General features: G+C 38.3%; 1 long non-coding RNA gene across 6 annotated transcripts in view; it reads left to right on the forward strand.

The window, feature by feature from the left end:
- Positions 1–16,383, forward strand: part of LOC140725595 (uncharacterized) — an 85,675-nt gene that overhangs the window by 40,058 nt on the left and 29,234 nt on the right. Inside the window, exon 3 of one of the 6 annotated variants that reach the window (XR_012098385.1) lies at positions 8,291–8,432. The exons of the other annotated variants lie outside the window; for them this stretch is intronic. This is a non-coding gene — a long non-coding RNA (uncharacterized lncRNA). The remainder of the gene's footprint in view (positions 1–8,290; positions 8,433–16,383) is intronic. 6 annotated transcript variants of the gene reach the window in all.

Here is a 16,383-nt window from a genome sequence, read left to right on the forward strand (position 1 = left end):
TTCTCCCAGTTAGAAGCCTCCTTTCTCGAAACTAGTGAACAAAGAATGCAGCCAATTTTGAGTCTATTCGTTCTATGAGCATTAGACATTGTTGTCAATCTAAACTACAATCTCAGGGAATTTGATGTTTTGATGTGTGAAAGAGGATTTAATGAAACTGCTTGAAAATTATATGATACTATGACTGAAAAATAAATATTGACAAATTATTCAGAAAGAAAACATACTGCAAATGCTCTTTTTTGAAACATACTCCTTATTTGAGCTTTAAGGCTGGGAATGTTCTTAGATTTGTTACATTAACAGCTAACATTCTTTCTCCACACAGATGCTATCTTACCTGCTGAGTATTTCCAGTCTTTTCTGCAGCTACTTTAATTATGTAGATTGGCTGAAATTTTGCATTTTCAAGAATAGATGAAGCTCGTGGAAATAACCTAGAACCCCATGTGGTTCAGCAGCTTCGATATGAATAGCTAGGTCATTTAGAAAATTAACATATTAATTTTGCTATGATCCTCCAGGAATCAAAATCCAATGCACATTAATTTTGGCCTGCCTGATCAGAATGTTACAAACACTGCAGATCAGCAATTTTATTCACAGAAGTGTACAATTCCCAAGCATTACATGCATTCAGGTAATGCTATTGTAAACAGCGCATTGATTCACAGTGCCAACCAAGCAAAAATATTGGCAAATATCTTTGATTTTATTTTTGTGATGAATCATAATGCTGCAGCAAGATTTGTATCATAGTTTGACATCCCTATAGCTCGTAAAGCAACATATAATTGCAGGAAGATGGGTTGGGAAAAACAGGCAAGAAGATAAGGGAGGAAAGAGTAAGAGGAGAATGGGGAGGAATGTAATGCATATTTTGTTTTTAATTCTGATTACACGAGGCACCAGGAATATAATGAATCAAAAAGAAACATGAAGAGCAGTGACTGTGTGTTTGTCTCCCCTTTCACTGTGAAATGGATGACACCTCTCAGTGCTTTGTTGGTGAGAGAGAGAGAGAGAGATGGAGATGTTGGAATGTCGAGTAAACAATAGGTTTTTGTTGACTGCAGATCATGGTCTCTCTTTGGGGGCTTTGCTGTTGCTTGGTGAGTGGTGTGCACTGACGCTTTCTGCTGAAGGGGCAGGGGGAGGGTTGATGCTTTGCTGCTGCTTGTGCAGGGGAGGTGGAAGAAGGGCTTTGGGGTTTAACGTTTTCCTGTTGTTCTTTCTTTCGTGGTTCTTCTGTTTTTTGTGGATCTCTGCAAAGCTTAAGAGCTTCAGGTTGTATACTGTCTACATTCTGTGAAATAAATAGAAACATTTGAACCATTTGAAATGGGAGAAGTTTGTTTATTATCCTCTCTGCAACACCTTCTATGCTGTGTGTATCTATATATATATCACACAGCTACATCCACCACATTAATTGATCTAATTTTCAAAGTAACATTATTATATTGTCTACAGATTTAAAATTTCTGCAGGTTTTCTGAGAATCTTTAATCACAATTCCAATTGAGAGCATACAGGAGAATATGGCTATAAGTATATTCCAGAAATGGAGTCAATGGAGACTTTGGAAAAAGTCGGCACTGAGTCAAGAAGTAATGCCCTCCTCAATTTGCATTTCTGTTTCTACGAAATCCTTTCAAACCACATATTTCTAATATTCTAATTCTAAAAGTCAGATTTGGAGGATGTTGTTGACACACAAATATTTCCATAGTGTTTTAAATACATTCTTTCATAGTTTAAGTCATTATTTTATTTCTGTATTTATTGTTTTTTTCTGAAATGAGGTTAATCTAAGAAGTACAATTGTGTTTGTGCTATGTGCTTCATAGTATACTTCATTTCTATAGATATTTGAGTTTTGCACTCAAGAACAAATGTGAGGTTCTGTGCATTTAATAATTTTCATTAAATTTTCCCTGATTCCACCATCATTAAACTTTACAGAATGCACAGCCTAAGAAGTGCTGTTCATCCAGTAGCAAAACAAATCCTTTATGGGATCAATGTGCTCTCTAACAGCCTTGCCTAATTTATGAGCCATTCTGTAGTTCTTCATGATTACTAAGAATTTCATGCTGAAATAATCCTTTAACATTTGTACTACTTCACTAAACGGTACACCTTTTGCTTTCTTTGTTTGGTATTCAAGGATTTGCCAACACACTGTATATTTCAGGAGCAAACATGAGGAAATCTGCAGATGCTGGAAATTCAAACAACACACACAAAATGCTGGTGGAACACAGCAGGCCAGGCAGCATCTATAGGAAGAAGCACTGTCGACGTTTCGGGCCGAGACCCTTCGTCAGGACTAACTGAAAAGAAAGATACTAAGAGATTTGAAAGTAGTGGGGGGAGGGGGAAATGTGAAATGATAGGAGAAGACCAGAGGGGGTGGGATGAAGCTAAGAGCTGGAAAGGTGATTGGCGAAAGTGATACAAAGCTGGAGAAGGGAAAGGATCATGGGACAGGAGGCCTCAGGAGAAAGAAAGGGGGAGGGGAGAGCACCAGAGGGAGATGGAGAACAGGCAGAGTGATGGGCAGAGTGAGAGAGAGAGAAAAAACAAACAACTAAATATGTCAGGGATGGGGTAAGAAGGGGAGGAGGGGCATTAACAGAAGTTAGAAATCAATGTTCATGCCATCAGGTTGGAGGCTACCCAGCCAGTATATAAGGTGTTGTTCCTCCAACCTGAGTTTGGATTCATTTTGACAATAGAGGAGGCCATGGATAGACATATCAGAATGGGAATGGGACATGGAATTAAAATGTGTGGCCACTGGGAGATCCTGCTTTCTCTGGCAGACCGAGGGTAGGTGTTCAGCGAAACGGTCTCCCAGTCTGCATCGGGTCTCACCAATATATAAAAGGCCACACTGGGAGCACCGGACGCAGTATACCACACCAGCCGACTCACAGGTGAAGTGTCACCTCACCTGGAAGGACTGTCTGGGGCCCTGAATGGTGGTGAGGGAGGAAGTGTAAGGGCAGGTGTAGCACTTGTTCCGCTTACAAGGATAAGTGCCAGGAGGTAGATCGGTGGGAAGGGATGGGGGGGACGAGTGGACAAGGGAGTTGCATAGGGAGCGATCCCTGCGGAAAGCAGAAAGGGGGGGGGAGGGAAAGATGTGCTTGGTAGTGGGATCCCACTGGAGGTGTCTATCCATGTCCTCCTCTACTGTCAAGATGAATCCAAACTCAGGTTGGAGGAACAACACCTTATATACCGGCTGGGTGGCCTCCAACCTGATGGCATGAACATTGACTTCTCTAACTTCCGTTAATGCCCCTCCTCCCCTTCTTACCCCATCCCTGACAATATTTAGCTGTTTGTTTTTTTTCTCTCTCTCTGCCCATCATTCTGCTTGTTCTCCATCTTCCTCTGGTGCCCCCCTCCCCCTTTCTTTCTCCTGAGGCCTCCCGTCCCATGATCCTTCCCTTCTCCAGCTCTGTATCACTTTCGCCAATCACCTTTCCAGCTCTCAGCTTCATCCCACCCCCTCCGGTCTTCTCCTATCATTTCGCATTTCCCCCTCCCCCCACCACTTTCAAATCTCTTAGTATCTTTCTTTTCAGTTAGTCCTGATGAAGGGTCTCGGCCCGAAACGTCGACAGTGCTTCTCCCTATAGATGCTGCTTGGCCTGCTGTGTTCCACCAGCATTTTGTGTGTGTTGTATATTTCAGGATCTACCTTGTTAAATAAAAAAGCTTTCCTATGCTCTTTTTTTAACATTTTCTTGTAGTACGGGTACATTGTCATGATTCCACTGTGTCGGTTGGCTTAAAACTAAATGTTATATGTTTTATGTATGAGTGGAAAGGTTCATGCCCCGATATATACTCCAAGACTTTCAAAGTTATCAGGTTGAGACTGAGCCGCTATATTGTCTTCCTCATCCGATGCCATTCCTGTCAAAAATGGTGCACATGAAGGTTCCAACTGTTTCAATGCCCATTTAATGGATGCATTTATGACTGACTAAAACAATGCCTTTCTTAATATATACTCATTATTTGAATACTGTACGAGGGGTGATTGATAAGTTCATGGACTAAGGTATAATGAGCCAATTTTAGAAAATCTAGCACATTTATTTTTCAACATAGTCCCCTCCTACATTTACACACTTAGTCCAGCGGTCATGGAGCATACAGATCCCTTCTTTGTAGAAGTCGGTGTCTTGGACCTCCGGAAGTGGCCCACAGCTTGGGGTGATTGATAAGTTCATGGCCTAAGGTGGAAGGAGATGAGTTATTAACTTCAAATTTTCTGCATAATCACTCAAAGAGCTGAACTGCATGTGCATGTATTGAGAGCTGTATGACTCATCTCCTTCTACATTAGGCCACGAACTTATCAATCACCCCTGCTGTGGACCACTTCTGGAGGTCCAAGATCCGTATGCTCCACGACCGCTGGACTAAGAATGTAAATGTAGGAGGGGACTATGTTGAAAAATAAATGTGCTAGGTTTTCTAAAATTGACTCTTTCTACCTTGGGCCACAAACTTATCAATTACTCCTTGCATTTTCCTTTCTGTGGACCAGAAGTTTCTCCACTGTCAGCACTATAAATTTTTAATATCTATTTTTCCATATGATGTAGAATGTCAACATTTCTTGCCTTAAACTGGAGAATTAAATTAAAGTCAATCTCATTAATGAGTCTGAAGTTATATAATCCAAAACTGGGTAAGGATTTCAAGTTTTCTTTCCTGGAACATATTGTGAACCATTTTAATGGGTTTTTACAATGAGCTAATAGTTTCATGGTTTACTGTTAATGAGACTATTCTTCTTGTAATCTTCCAGATTGTTTGATTTACCTGATTTAATACTTGCCAACTCCTACTGTGAACGTTAAAGCTCATGTTTCTGGATTAATCGTCCAGAATTCTAACTGCAGATCTGTCTGTTGTTTTCTTCATGTAAACATTCTTAATATTCTTATTGCCAATTTGTAATGCATGTGTGGGTTCTTATTCTAACTGAACACAGTGCAGGGAATTTAATATGTAATTAAGAAAGACAGAGAACTGTTAAATGAGGTGCATCTTATTCATTCCACTGTCTTAACCACTCAGTGATGAATATCTCATGCACATTTATCATGTATCATACACCAGATGGGAATATAGGTTAGCTTAGTGACTCTGGTTAGGCTGGATTCGGGGGGGGTCCCACCACAAGGCCTTCAGTTGTTGCACTATGTCTTTCCGCTCACTCTTGCACAACAGATTCTCATAACAGGGAACGTGGAATAAGAGAACAAAGACATGGATCCTAGGAAGTCTGGCTACTTTGCTTCCTTGGTCCAAAGTTAGAACAAGACATGGATAAGGATACACGCATAGGAAAGTGAGAATTGTGGCTTGGACCAGGATTACATAGCTAGTAATATCTTACACGTTTTCCTTTAATACGGCCAACAATGACGACTTTTTCTTGTCAGCTATTCATGCAACTTGGCTTGAAGACCTGTTGCTCACACTTCTACTATTACCCTATAATTTGATCAACTGAGACCGCACTGCCTCTTGGATAGAGGTCTTACTGAGCCTCATATACCCAGCCTTTTCCATAAACCGTTAGTAGTTACTCATCCTCGTTTATTTTGATGGAATCAATGTTTTTTCAGTTGGTGCCAGTACATAAGGCAGAAACTCTCAGGGGTCACACATATAGACCAAGATTATCAAGAACCCTTGGCTAACACCATGCCACTCAATTTTCTAACAAGTGTCACAGTTACATCTCATGGAGAATCCCGATATTCAGCCTGCAAAACAAAATATGAATCAGCCACTTAGGATCCCCAGCAGGTGAAGACGCCACAGAAGAAGCAAAAAGCATCTGATCATCAAGCTGTCATGCATTCATTAATTCCCAGCTGAGGGCATGAATCCTGTTCTATGGAGCCAAGCTTTTAAAGGACGTTTTCAGAAAATGAGAGATTGAAAGAATTTATGTAAATTCTTCCAAACCTTTTTTTCTCTGAAAACATTTTTCTTTTAAAAATCAACATATAGCAATTATCATGGAGCATTCCACATCAGTCCCGCACAGCACTCAGCTAAAGAGCAGCACTGGGCTCAGATTATCCATCATGTGTATAAGTAACTTAAAGATAGGGGGAAAGAATACTGGCAAATAAAGAATTAGAATAAAACATAATAGTCAGATTTTTTTGTTGCCACTTTGCTCCTTAGAATGTTGCTTCCCTGCACAAAATATTATGCCTTACAATGGGCCTCTCATACAGTTGGCAGCTTATCAGAAAATTACAGACTTGCAGCCTTCAATTTTCTAGCTTTTGACATAAATGGACAAAACACTACTGCAGTGCACCAGCCATTTTCCAATAAGGTGCTCTGTATGTCCAAAGCCCTGCTAGTTGGGTGGAATCTCTGAAACTGTAACCTTTTACTTGGGGACAATTCCAAAAAACTTGATTGCTCCCTGGCACCACAGCCAAACGTCCATCCTGAATGGGGGCCTCATGTATGCAAGCATCAGGCGCCTCTAATCTTTGAAAACCATTAAAGTTGATGTTAACTCGAGAACACTTAGGGGTTTTTAGGAAACTACTCTTGCTCCATGTGAGCTGATCAAAAAGATCACATTTTTGATTAAAGTTGATGGTCCCATTGTATAATAATTTTTTTTGAAAAAGAATTTAGTGCTTTCCCGGCATAGATGACGAATAAACCTGTTAACGTCAGATGACCTGACTCCCAGGGAAGACAGTTGGTAGTGATGGCTTCTTCCTCGTTATTAGGTTACACATGACATTCCTTCAGAATGGCAGCAAGGTGATGAAAGTCAATTGGGCCCTCAGAACGGCCAATGGAGAAACCAGGAAACATAACAACAAGAAGGAACCTTTCGCTACCGCCTGTCTTCCCTACATTTCCACGGTTTCTGAAAGGGTCGCCAGGATCCTGAAGAAAGGCTGGATTAATACCATCCACAAACCCGTTAGGAAGCTCAAATCACAGCTTATGTGGGTCAAAGATGGCCTGGGACTCAGGTCGCCTGGCGTTTACAGGATTCCCTGTAAATGTGGAGCAGCGTGTATTGGCCAGATGGTATGCACTGTGGAAACATGCATCATGGAGCACAGGAGGTCTATCTGTTTGGGTTACCCAGAGAAATCAGTGGTAGCAGAACACTACATTCACAATGGCCATAGGACTGACTTCGACAGCACAAAAGTACTGTGCTACGACAATGGCTTTTGGGACTGCCTGGTAAAAGAACCCATTGAAATAAAACTAGAGGGAAAGAATTTTTACAAAGTCTAAGGTCTCACTCTAAGTAAGAGCGGGAATTTGATTGCAAACAAGGTGGGAGAGAGGAAACCTGATTGGATGTGGATGAACCAATCAGGAGGGACGGACTATGGGGTATAAATACCACTGGACTAGACATGCCCAGGCATCATCCCTGATGAAGGTGGCAAAGTTTGTCATGGAAATGATGGTTACAATCGACTCCTGTACCCAGCTGGACGCCTAAGAAGAGTTCAGTAAATTGTTTATCCAGCTAGAATTTAATAGCTGTTACTCTAAAAATGAACAATGCCCCAAAGTGTCATTTCATGGTAAATATGGAATGCGTAGGCCAAGTCTGCAAGAATTGACTGTTGGAATTCGCTTTCATTTCAAATGGGACTTTGTTATATATTCGACAGTTAATCCTACATTCATGAAATAAGATGGTTTTGCTATTAGTTTCAGCCCAGTTTGATTGTAAGTGCCGCTGTGAACATTTTCCCACTGTCATTTTGACATCCAAATAGAGGAACACAAATGGGTCAGTGAGTACTGTTTGCCACCTGCTGGGTCCTCCGTGTAACAACAACTTGCAAATGAAAATGAGAATCAGAATCAGGTTTAAGATCCCTGGCATACTGCACCTTGTGAAATGTGTTCCTCTGCGGCAGCAGTGCATTGCAATACATGACGACAGAAAACCTACAAATTACAATAAGAAAATGAATATGGCGAAACATTGAATTAAATAAGTAATGCAAAAAGAGAGCAAAAAAGATAGTGAGGTAGTGTATATGGTTTCATTGTCCTTCAGAATTCTGATGGCGGAGGGGAAGAAGCTGTTCCTGAAGTGTTGAGTGTGTGTCTTTAGGCTCCTGTACCTCCTCCTTGGTGCTAGTAAAGAGAAGAGGACAGATCCCTTTGTTTTTGAGGTAAAAAATGTTTATTTTCCCATGTACATTCCTCTAAGTGTGTATGTTATGCATCTCAGATTTTAGGTACTAAATTGTGGATTCAACAAGGGTTTCCATGACCCAAAGGACCCAGTATTGGCAGATTTACAGAACTGATATCACTCATTACCCTTTGGCCATTGATGGATGCAGCTTTATTGAGGCTTCACCAGAATTCAGGCTTTTCCAGTATTTGATACTTTTTCACATATTTAAAAGGAAAAAATAAATGTGGCAACAATGAAATACACATCTTGCTTTTAATTTTACTCAGCATCACAGGAATATATCTTCATATTAGCATTTGACACTTAGTATGCTCTAGCAGTTAAGTACACAGGATGCTTTTCAGAGTCTAAAAACAATAATTTAACATAAACAATAATCAGAAACAAGTAATGATGTTTAGCAATTTAAATATGATAGACCTGCTGACATACTAAAGTACCTGTACTAGAATGTATGGAAATGATGTAATCTCATTAGTCTCCAAGCAGTACAAGAATATTTCCTATGTTAAATTAAAGCCTATGTTAAGTTAATTGATTTAATTTGAATACTGTAAAACACTAATGAAGAGATGTGATGGATTGAGTATTTTTGCCTCTGGATTCAGGAACAGATGCTGGAAATCCAAAGCAACATACCAAATGCTGGAGGAAAGCAGCAGGTCAAGCAGCATCTAAGGAAATGAATAAACAGTTGACATTTCAGACTGAGGCCCTTCTTCAGGACTGGAAAGGAAGGGGAAAGATGACAGAATAAAAAGATGGGGGGGGGGGGGAGGGAAAGGAGATAGCTAGAAGGTGATATGTGAGACCAGGTGGGTAGGAAAAGGAAAGGGCCTGTGAAGAAGGAATTTGATAAAAGGTTTATTGTCAAAGTATGCACGTACAATACAACTCTGATATTTGTCTTCTCCAGATAGACCCTGGGTGTTGATGAAAGAAAAGACATCAACTCCCCCACAAAAAAGAAAAACAAAACTTGCAGACCCCAAGATCTGTCTCCCTACAGCAAAAATCAACTACATTAACAATCACTGACATAAGAATCCTGACTCCCTCACTGGCAGAAAAGAACAGAACAAACCCCAAACTCCCCCTCTTGCACACAAAAGTTAACAGATCACCCAGCCGTCAATTGTCCACCAGAAAGAAAACGGCGAAAAACTGAAGGGAACCAATAATAAATACAGGCCAATTATCACATAGATCTCAGAAATTGGGGAACTTCTTTTTGTCTGCACATGAGGAGAGCAACTGCATAAACTCAGTCAGTCTTTCTGTAAAGAGTGACCACTGATCGGGTTCTAACTGCTGACCATCTGTGTTGGGAGCCATCGCTGACCCCATTTATGTTCGCCTCGATAGGAGAGGAGAGTGGACTGTAGGAGAAAGGAAAGGAGGAGGGGAGCCAGGGGGAGGTGGTAGGCAGGTGAGAAGAGGTAAGGGGACAGAGTGGAGAATAGAAGAAGAAAGGAGCAGGAGGAAGAAATATTTTATCAGAAGGTGAAATCAATAGTCATGCCATCAGGTTGAAGGCTACCTAGATGGAAAATAAAAAGTGTTGCTCCTCCACCCTGAGAGTGGCCTTATGGTGGCACAAGAGGAGGCAGCGGACCGACATGTCAGAACAGGAATGGGAATGGGAATTAAAATGTTTGGCCACTGGGAAGTTCCAGTTCAAAAAGATTTAAAATATCTCCATTTTGAAACAAAAGTCTTTTCACAGTGATGTAATTGATTATATCAAAAAATATCCAACAGAAAATCTCACTAGGAATTAACCTTATATGGAAGATGGGAAAATATATTGGTTGCTGTGCTACAAATAGGGAGAGGTGCGCAGGGATATAATGCTTAACTTTAAAGCATTCAATGACAATGGAAGAGTATGTCTGCCAGAGAGAAAAACTGGATATGGGATTTCTGGAAAGGAAACTAAAGGTTTCTCCACAAATAATCAATAATATGTATTTTGACTTTTTTCTTTCCAGCATAGTATATGATTTTACAGGAAACCTGCACAAAACCTGGCAGTGAAATTTTAATACCAGAACAGAAGAGGATTATGGTTGATGTAAAAGAGTAGACCCTGTTGAAAATCAGGCTCCCGACCCAATGAGTTTTGCAAGTAAGAATTTAAACTGGTGGTTATTGAAAAACAACAGATATTTAGTTTTTAAACTCTAGTTGGTATTTACCAAAATTTAAAAAATGAACATCATTGATTTTGTGTTCAATCTCAGTGAGATAAGGAAAAGCAGTTCACTTACAGCGAGTTTTTATTTTGTAGAGGATTTTACTTTCAAACCACCGCTTGTAGGCGAGACTGAACTGGCCAGTATGAGAGTTGCAGTGCAGTTTAAATCTTGATGCAGTAAGGGGAGCTCTGAGCTTTTAAATGAGTTCTGATTGCCAGGGCTGTATTTAGCCCAGCCTCTGCGGCAGCTAAATACACAGTAAAGATTTCGGGCCATATTTGCTATAGTGGATATGAAAGCTATATCTAAGATTTACACTTAATTGTAATGATATTTTGCACCACTGGTTGCAGAAAGTGCAAACTAATAACAGCATATTGAACCAATCTCACCAACTGGGTATTGAGTGAAAAGGGAGAAAAGCTACAGCATTTTCCTTTCAAAGCACACTGAAAGATTAAAAGATTAACGTTGCAAAACTGAGAAATAAATGTAAATAAAATTTACAAATTTGATTTTATAATCATGTCAGTTACATTCAAAGAATAAAGAGAGTAATGAAAAATCAGATTAAGAGAATGAAACAAGGTCAGGAATCAAACTAAATAAGATGCTAATCTAAACTATACATTTTTAGGTTCTTAAAGAATTAAAATTTGTATGTGAGACTCCATTGCCTGTTCAGTACTGTTAAGTATGCCATGCCATAGAGGAAGTGTGTTCTGCATACTTCCACTGTTAATTTCTGTCAAATTACAAGCAAAAATCTGTAATTAATTTTCAGTAATGAAAAGATTGACTGGTAGTAATTAACAGTTATGATGTTGTTGAAAAATTACTTAAATTTAAGGTGATGTTTGCTCATGTCTATTATACAAAATTAGCATCTCACTACTGAAATGTGATAGTGAACTAGACTGGTGCTAGTTTATTAGTCTTGCAGTTATTTAAAAAATTATCCCATTCAGTCCAAATCTGCTTCCTGCTTTCTTCCTAGATCTTTTGATATTTCTAGAATAAATGTGATTAAATCAGGTTCAGAGCTACATGTTTCTGTAATCCATATCCTTTTGTAAGAATTTAGTTTATAACGTTGTTCCATATGTTTGTAAAGAAAGCGTGGTGATGTTGGCTGTATTGTTACTGGTGGTACTAGTACACTGCACAAGAAATGGTTCCTGGGTTTTGACGATGACAGAAATGGCACCGCTGGGAGGCGGTGAGTTATGGAATGATTGTGAGGATCTTGGCACCACGTACTCTAGACACTAAAGTTCTAGATTTGGCAAAGGTTATAGATGTGGTTGACATTATGTTTGCTAAGTTTTTTGTAGTGCATTGAACTTTATAATATAAATACAGTAATATAATAGTTTGTTGTTTTACATTTGAAACATCAACTTTTGAATCAATCATTTCAAAAACTGCATTATATCATTGAGCCTTGTGATTTGTGGATAATTCATGGTTGGCATAAGGCAGCGGGAAAACAAATTTTTGCGTGTCTGGTGATTAGAAAACAAGTTTCATGAAAGACTTTGATTTTATGCAAACATGCATATGAAAAGGACAACCGCAGTACCATCTTTCATCTTGCAGTGTATGCACCTGCAGAAGCTAATGGGAAAGAGCCATCCATGCTGGGTGTGTTTTGCTGGTGTGTCTGGACAAGCCTACAGTCCAATTGATTAATGCATGAATGATTTTAACCAATGAGGACACAAACCCAAGTCAAGTTGAAAGAAAGACTGGTTAAGCCTGAATATTTAACAGAATATCTTTTTGAATAAGTTGCAAATAACTAGAAAACACATGAATTCTTATTCATCATAGATTGCTTTCTTACTAGTGTAAAATATTACACTTGGCTGGACTTTAAACCCAAAGCAATGGTTTAAAATTCAATTAGTTTATCTTGACTCTAAAACAGGAGCTCTGACTTATTCAAAGCCAAAATTATCAATTCACATCACACAGTAAATGAATTATTGTTAGAGAAATCACATTGCTTAGCATCCATTCTAGTTGAATAATCACCTGAGCTGAAAAAGTTACCTTCATATGATCATAGTTTTGGAAAAGTGCCCTTGAAAATCAGTTCTTATCTTGCCTCCTAATCAATGTCTCATTTATGGTGAAGGGGTCTTTTATCAAATGGAGTTCTCAAGATATGTACTGCACTTCCACTTGCTCTAACCCCACGAATCTTTGCTATCATTCTATTTTCATATTTCTTAAACTACTTTAACTGCTTTTGTACAACACTGACATCATCATTGAAATATCTTACTGGGATGAATCTGTGACTCTGTGATGTGACAACTAAATGATATAACACATTATGCCAAATTAATAACCTTGTGGTCACTGTACAATTTGGCTGTAGCTGTTTCCCTTTGAACTTATTTGTACTTTTACCTATACATAAGTAACACATTTTACCTGCGACTTTTCCCATTGATCTCCTTGGTCTAGAATTTACTGACAAAACATCGCTGAAAACTTAATCAACTTTTAATTTTAAAATCAAGTCCTCAGTCTAAATTTAAAAAAATATTCTGGTTGAGCGTCTGACATATTTGGGCAACCTATTTTCAACTGATGTCTTAAAACTCTTTGTACCATTAAAATTAAATGTCCATCAAATGTTATTAATAATATATAAAAGTACTAATTAGTATTTCACCAACAAGTTAACACTGAACACTGATAGAATGAGTGATGCTATAATTACCTTGAAAGGAATCTTTTGACTCAGACAAATGCATTTCCTGTTCTCTTATCAGATTGTTTACTTTTAATGAGGATGGAAGTAAATGGTATGCAAATATTTCACAAAGTTAGAGTAGAAGATCCTCATGCAAGCTACCCTTTCAATGTAGATGTGTTAAATGTGTTTAAATATTTTATCTACTTTGTAATATATCAGTGCTTGTTGTAATATGTTGTATCAGGAGTATTATAAGTATCTGAGAGCAGCTTTTAGAGAATGCGAGAATTAGCTGAAGTACAAGGAGGCATATTTTAATTTTCTTTTTTATTTTAAATTTAGTGTGGTCTGTAAATGATCTGATTTACATTGTGGCAGGACTAAAGAACTGCAGAATGAAATGAACAAGAAGCTTTGCACAATCTTGAGTTCCTACTCCCATTGGTACAAGTGGAAGAATTGCACGAGGGTTATTTTAATGTCATGAACTCCCTGGTGGGCATCTGGTGAAGCTGGCATAAAGTGAAAGAAGCTACTAACATGTACAGGAAGGTCTGGCCTAAAAAGCTTTCAAATAAGGAAACAACCCTCCAAGTCTTGTCCCTAAAAATATTTAAAGAACGTGATTGTTTACAGCTTGCCAAAGTGTTTTTTAAAAATTTACTGCTAAAATGTATACACATTGAATCAATAATTTTGAGAAAGTTATGATCTATTAGAAAAAAATATGAAATTTTGTTCAATTTAAACTAGAAACAAACACACATTGAAATATTTTGGCCCTCATATTTATTTTGTGTAATGAGTAGCAGTAATATCATTACTGAATAAGTTCTTGTATGGCTATTCACCTGATAAACAACCAGTATTATAATTATATAGTGGAATCTGGTCACAGTGAATATGAAATGAAATGAAAAAAATACATTATTATCTCAATTCATAGAATTTTCTTTTCATTTTATAAAATCATCCTTGTTTATAGTGAAGATTCTTTTAATAAAATTATCCTTAGTTTATGATGCATATTCTACTAAAATTATTAATTAAAGGTAAGCTAGTGCCAGTGTTTTCTCATCAAGCATTAGAATAATTTCCTTGACTGACAGAAACCAGTGAATCTGTGATCAAGTGCTATTTATTGACGGTGTCAGTTCATTACATATTTTAAATGGCAGTAATATAATAATCTCCTGTTTTATTTCAGTCAATTATTTGATAAACTAATTGGAACATGGGGATTTTTCCCACTGTCAACAAAGCATTCCAACTCATGATAAATGCACTGACTGACATAAAATAAAGATAGAGACATTGAGCATAGAGGTTCTTCCAGATCATTGCATAATCCTCCTGGCATATGTATTTGATATACTTGACGCATCACCAAGTTAAGCTGATGGTATTTCTTTGTTGAGGGTCTACTCGGCCAAGATGCCGTTATTGTTTGGGTGCAAATCCATCTCAGATTCTTTTTATTAAATCAAAGTTCTGGCTTGCACACAATTTTATGGTTTCCCTTTTCAATATGTAGCCTGCATACATATGCTATTCCTTCAAAGTACGTTCCAAGATATAGCTGCTAGTCTATAATAAAATGAAGTATTTGTCAGTACAGCCAAAATCTTATTTTATGTTCTTTTACAGAGAAAAATGTGAGTAGCAATATAAACCAATACATCAAAAGTCTTTAGGGATTAAACCAGAATTCACTTTTATTTGAATACTAAGAATTCGTACTTCTCTGTCTTTATATCTGTACCAATACTTCAGCAAAATTACTGTAAATATGCTTATAAATCTTACTGGTATGCTAAAGCAACTGAGCTGCATTTATTTCTGAATGTCATCTTGAATTTTTTTAGAGGCACAGAAGTAAGAGAATTAAACACAAATTTAAGTGTTGTTCCAGGGACATTTTTAAGTTTGGGCTGGTTAAATACAATCCAAACATTAGTCCTATAAACACAAATAAAATACCAGTAACTTGTAGGTCAAGAAACCTCATACTGCATTTTATTTCTAACCTTTGTGCACTACCAGTGATCCATGAACCAAATAGATGCGTCAGCTAATGGGCTCTGCTGACTACTTTGACACACAAGACAGGTTTTGCACAAGAGTAGAAGAATGTTCAAGCTGCTTCTTGTCTGAAATTCTCATATGTACTGGATATTTTGAAGTTAATACCATGGTGTTTGTGGAAGTTTAGCTTTTGGAATCTAGTCGCTGTCGGTAGGTAAATCCTACCAGGTGGTCGCTAGGTCCCAAAAAAAAAATCAGCATTTGGAGCTTTAAACCAGGTTCCTGTTGGTCTTGGATGGTTGCATCTGAGGAGCTCTCCGTGACATTTAGCTGAACAGAGACTGTCTAGTGTTACAGCAAGTGATAATCGACCTGTATTCAGTAGCTATCATTTCCACTGACCCAAAGGAAGGAACAGTGTGCACACCCGTGTACTATAACAGAGAAGAGGGTATCAGTTGGCAATTAGGGCGAGTTTCCAGTACATTTAGTCGACAGAGGAGGGAATGACCAGTGCAACATGGCTTATTGCCAAACAAATGTGACTTGATGCATGAAAAACGCCACACAAAACCCATCTGGACAGTAATCAAGTCACAACTGGTGTAATAAAGAGGCGAAAGCATGGCAGTGCACTTAAGAAAACAACATTCTTCATGGTGTGCGGAAGATATTGGCTTAAACTCTGCAGAAGACGCTGACTGTCACATCATATCTAGTGTTGTAAATAGAGTGTTTGTAGTTTGGCGTATGAAGGTCTAACAACAGAAAGAATGGCAAAGGTATAAGAAGGGAACAGGATGCCACAGGAGAGGCATGGGCAGCTTCTGATGTAAAGAAGGAAAAGAGGAACGCACATCATTCATGATGTCTGCCTTCAAATAATGATGCAGCATCACAAGTGGAGACAACGAATGACAAAGTAAATTGACTTGCTGCTGGTCTTTCAGTTATTCTAAACTTGCTCTACAGCTTTGGAATTCAAAGCACTTTGCCTTCATCAGCAGGCTTTTAGTTTTAATAACTTCTGTTTTAAAAGGCGTGTCATTAAAATTTGCTTCCAGAGCTTTTGAAATGCAGACTCGGCCTGGGGACTCCTAATAGAAACACAATTGACTTAATGTTCCAAGGAAGTGTCGTGGAATAAGAAACAAAAACCTCTAAGATAACTTTTACACTCACTTGTATAA

The sequence above is a fragment of the Hemitrygon akajei genome, chromosome 3 (assembly GCF_048418815.1).
Source record: "Hemitrygon akajei chromosome 3, sHemAka1.3, whole genome shotgun sequence".
Classification (NCBI taxonomy): Eukaryota; Metazoa; Chordata; class Chondrichthyes; order Myliobatiformes; family Dasyatidae; genus Hemitrygon; species Hemitrygon akajei.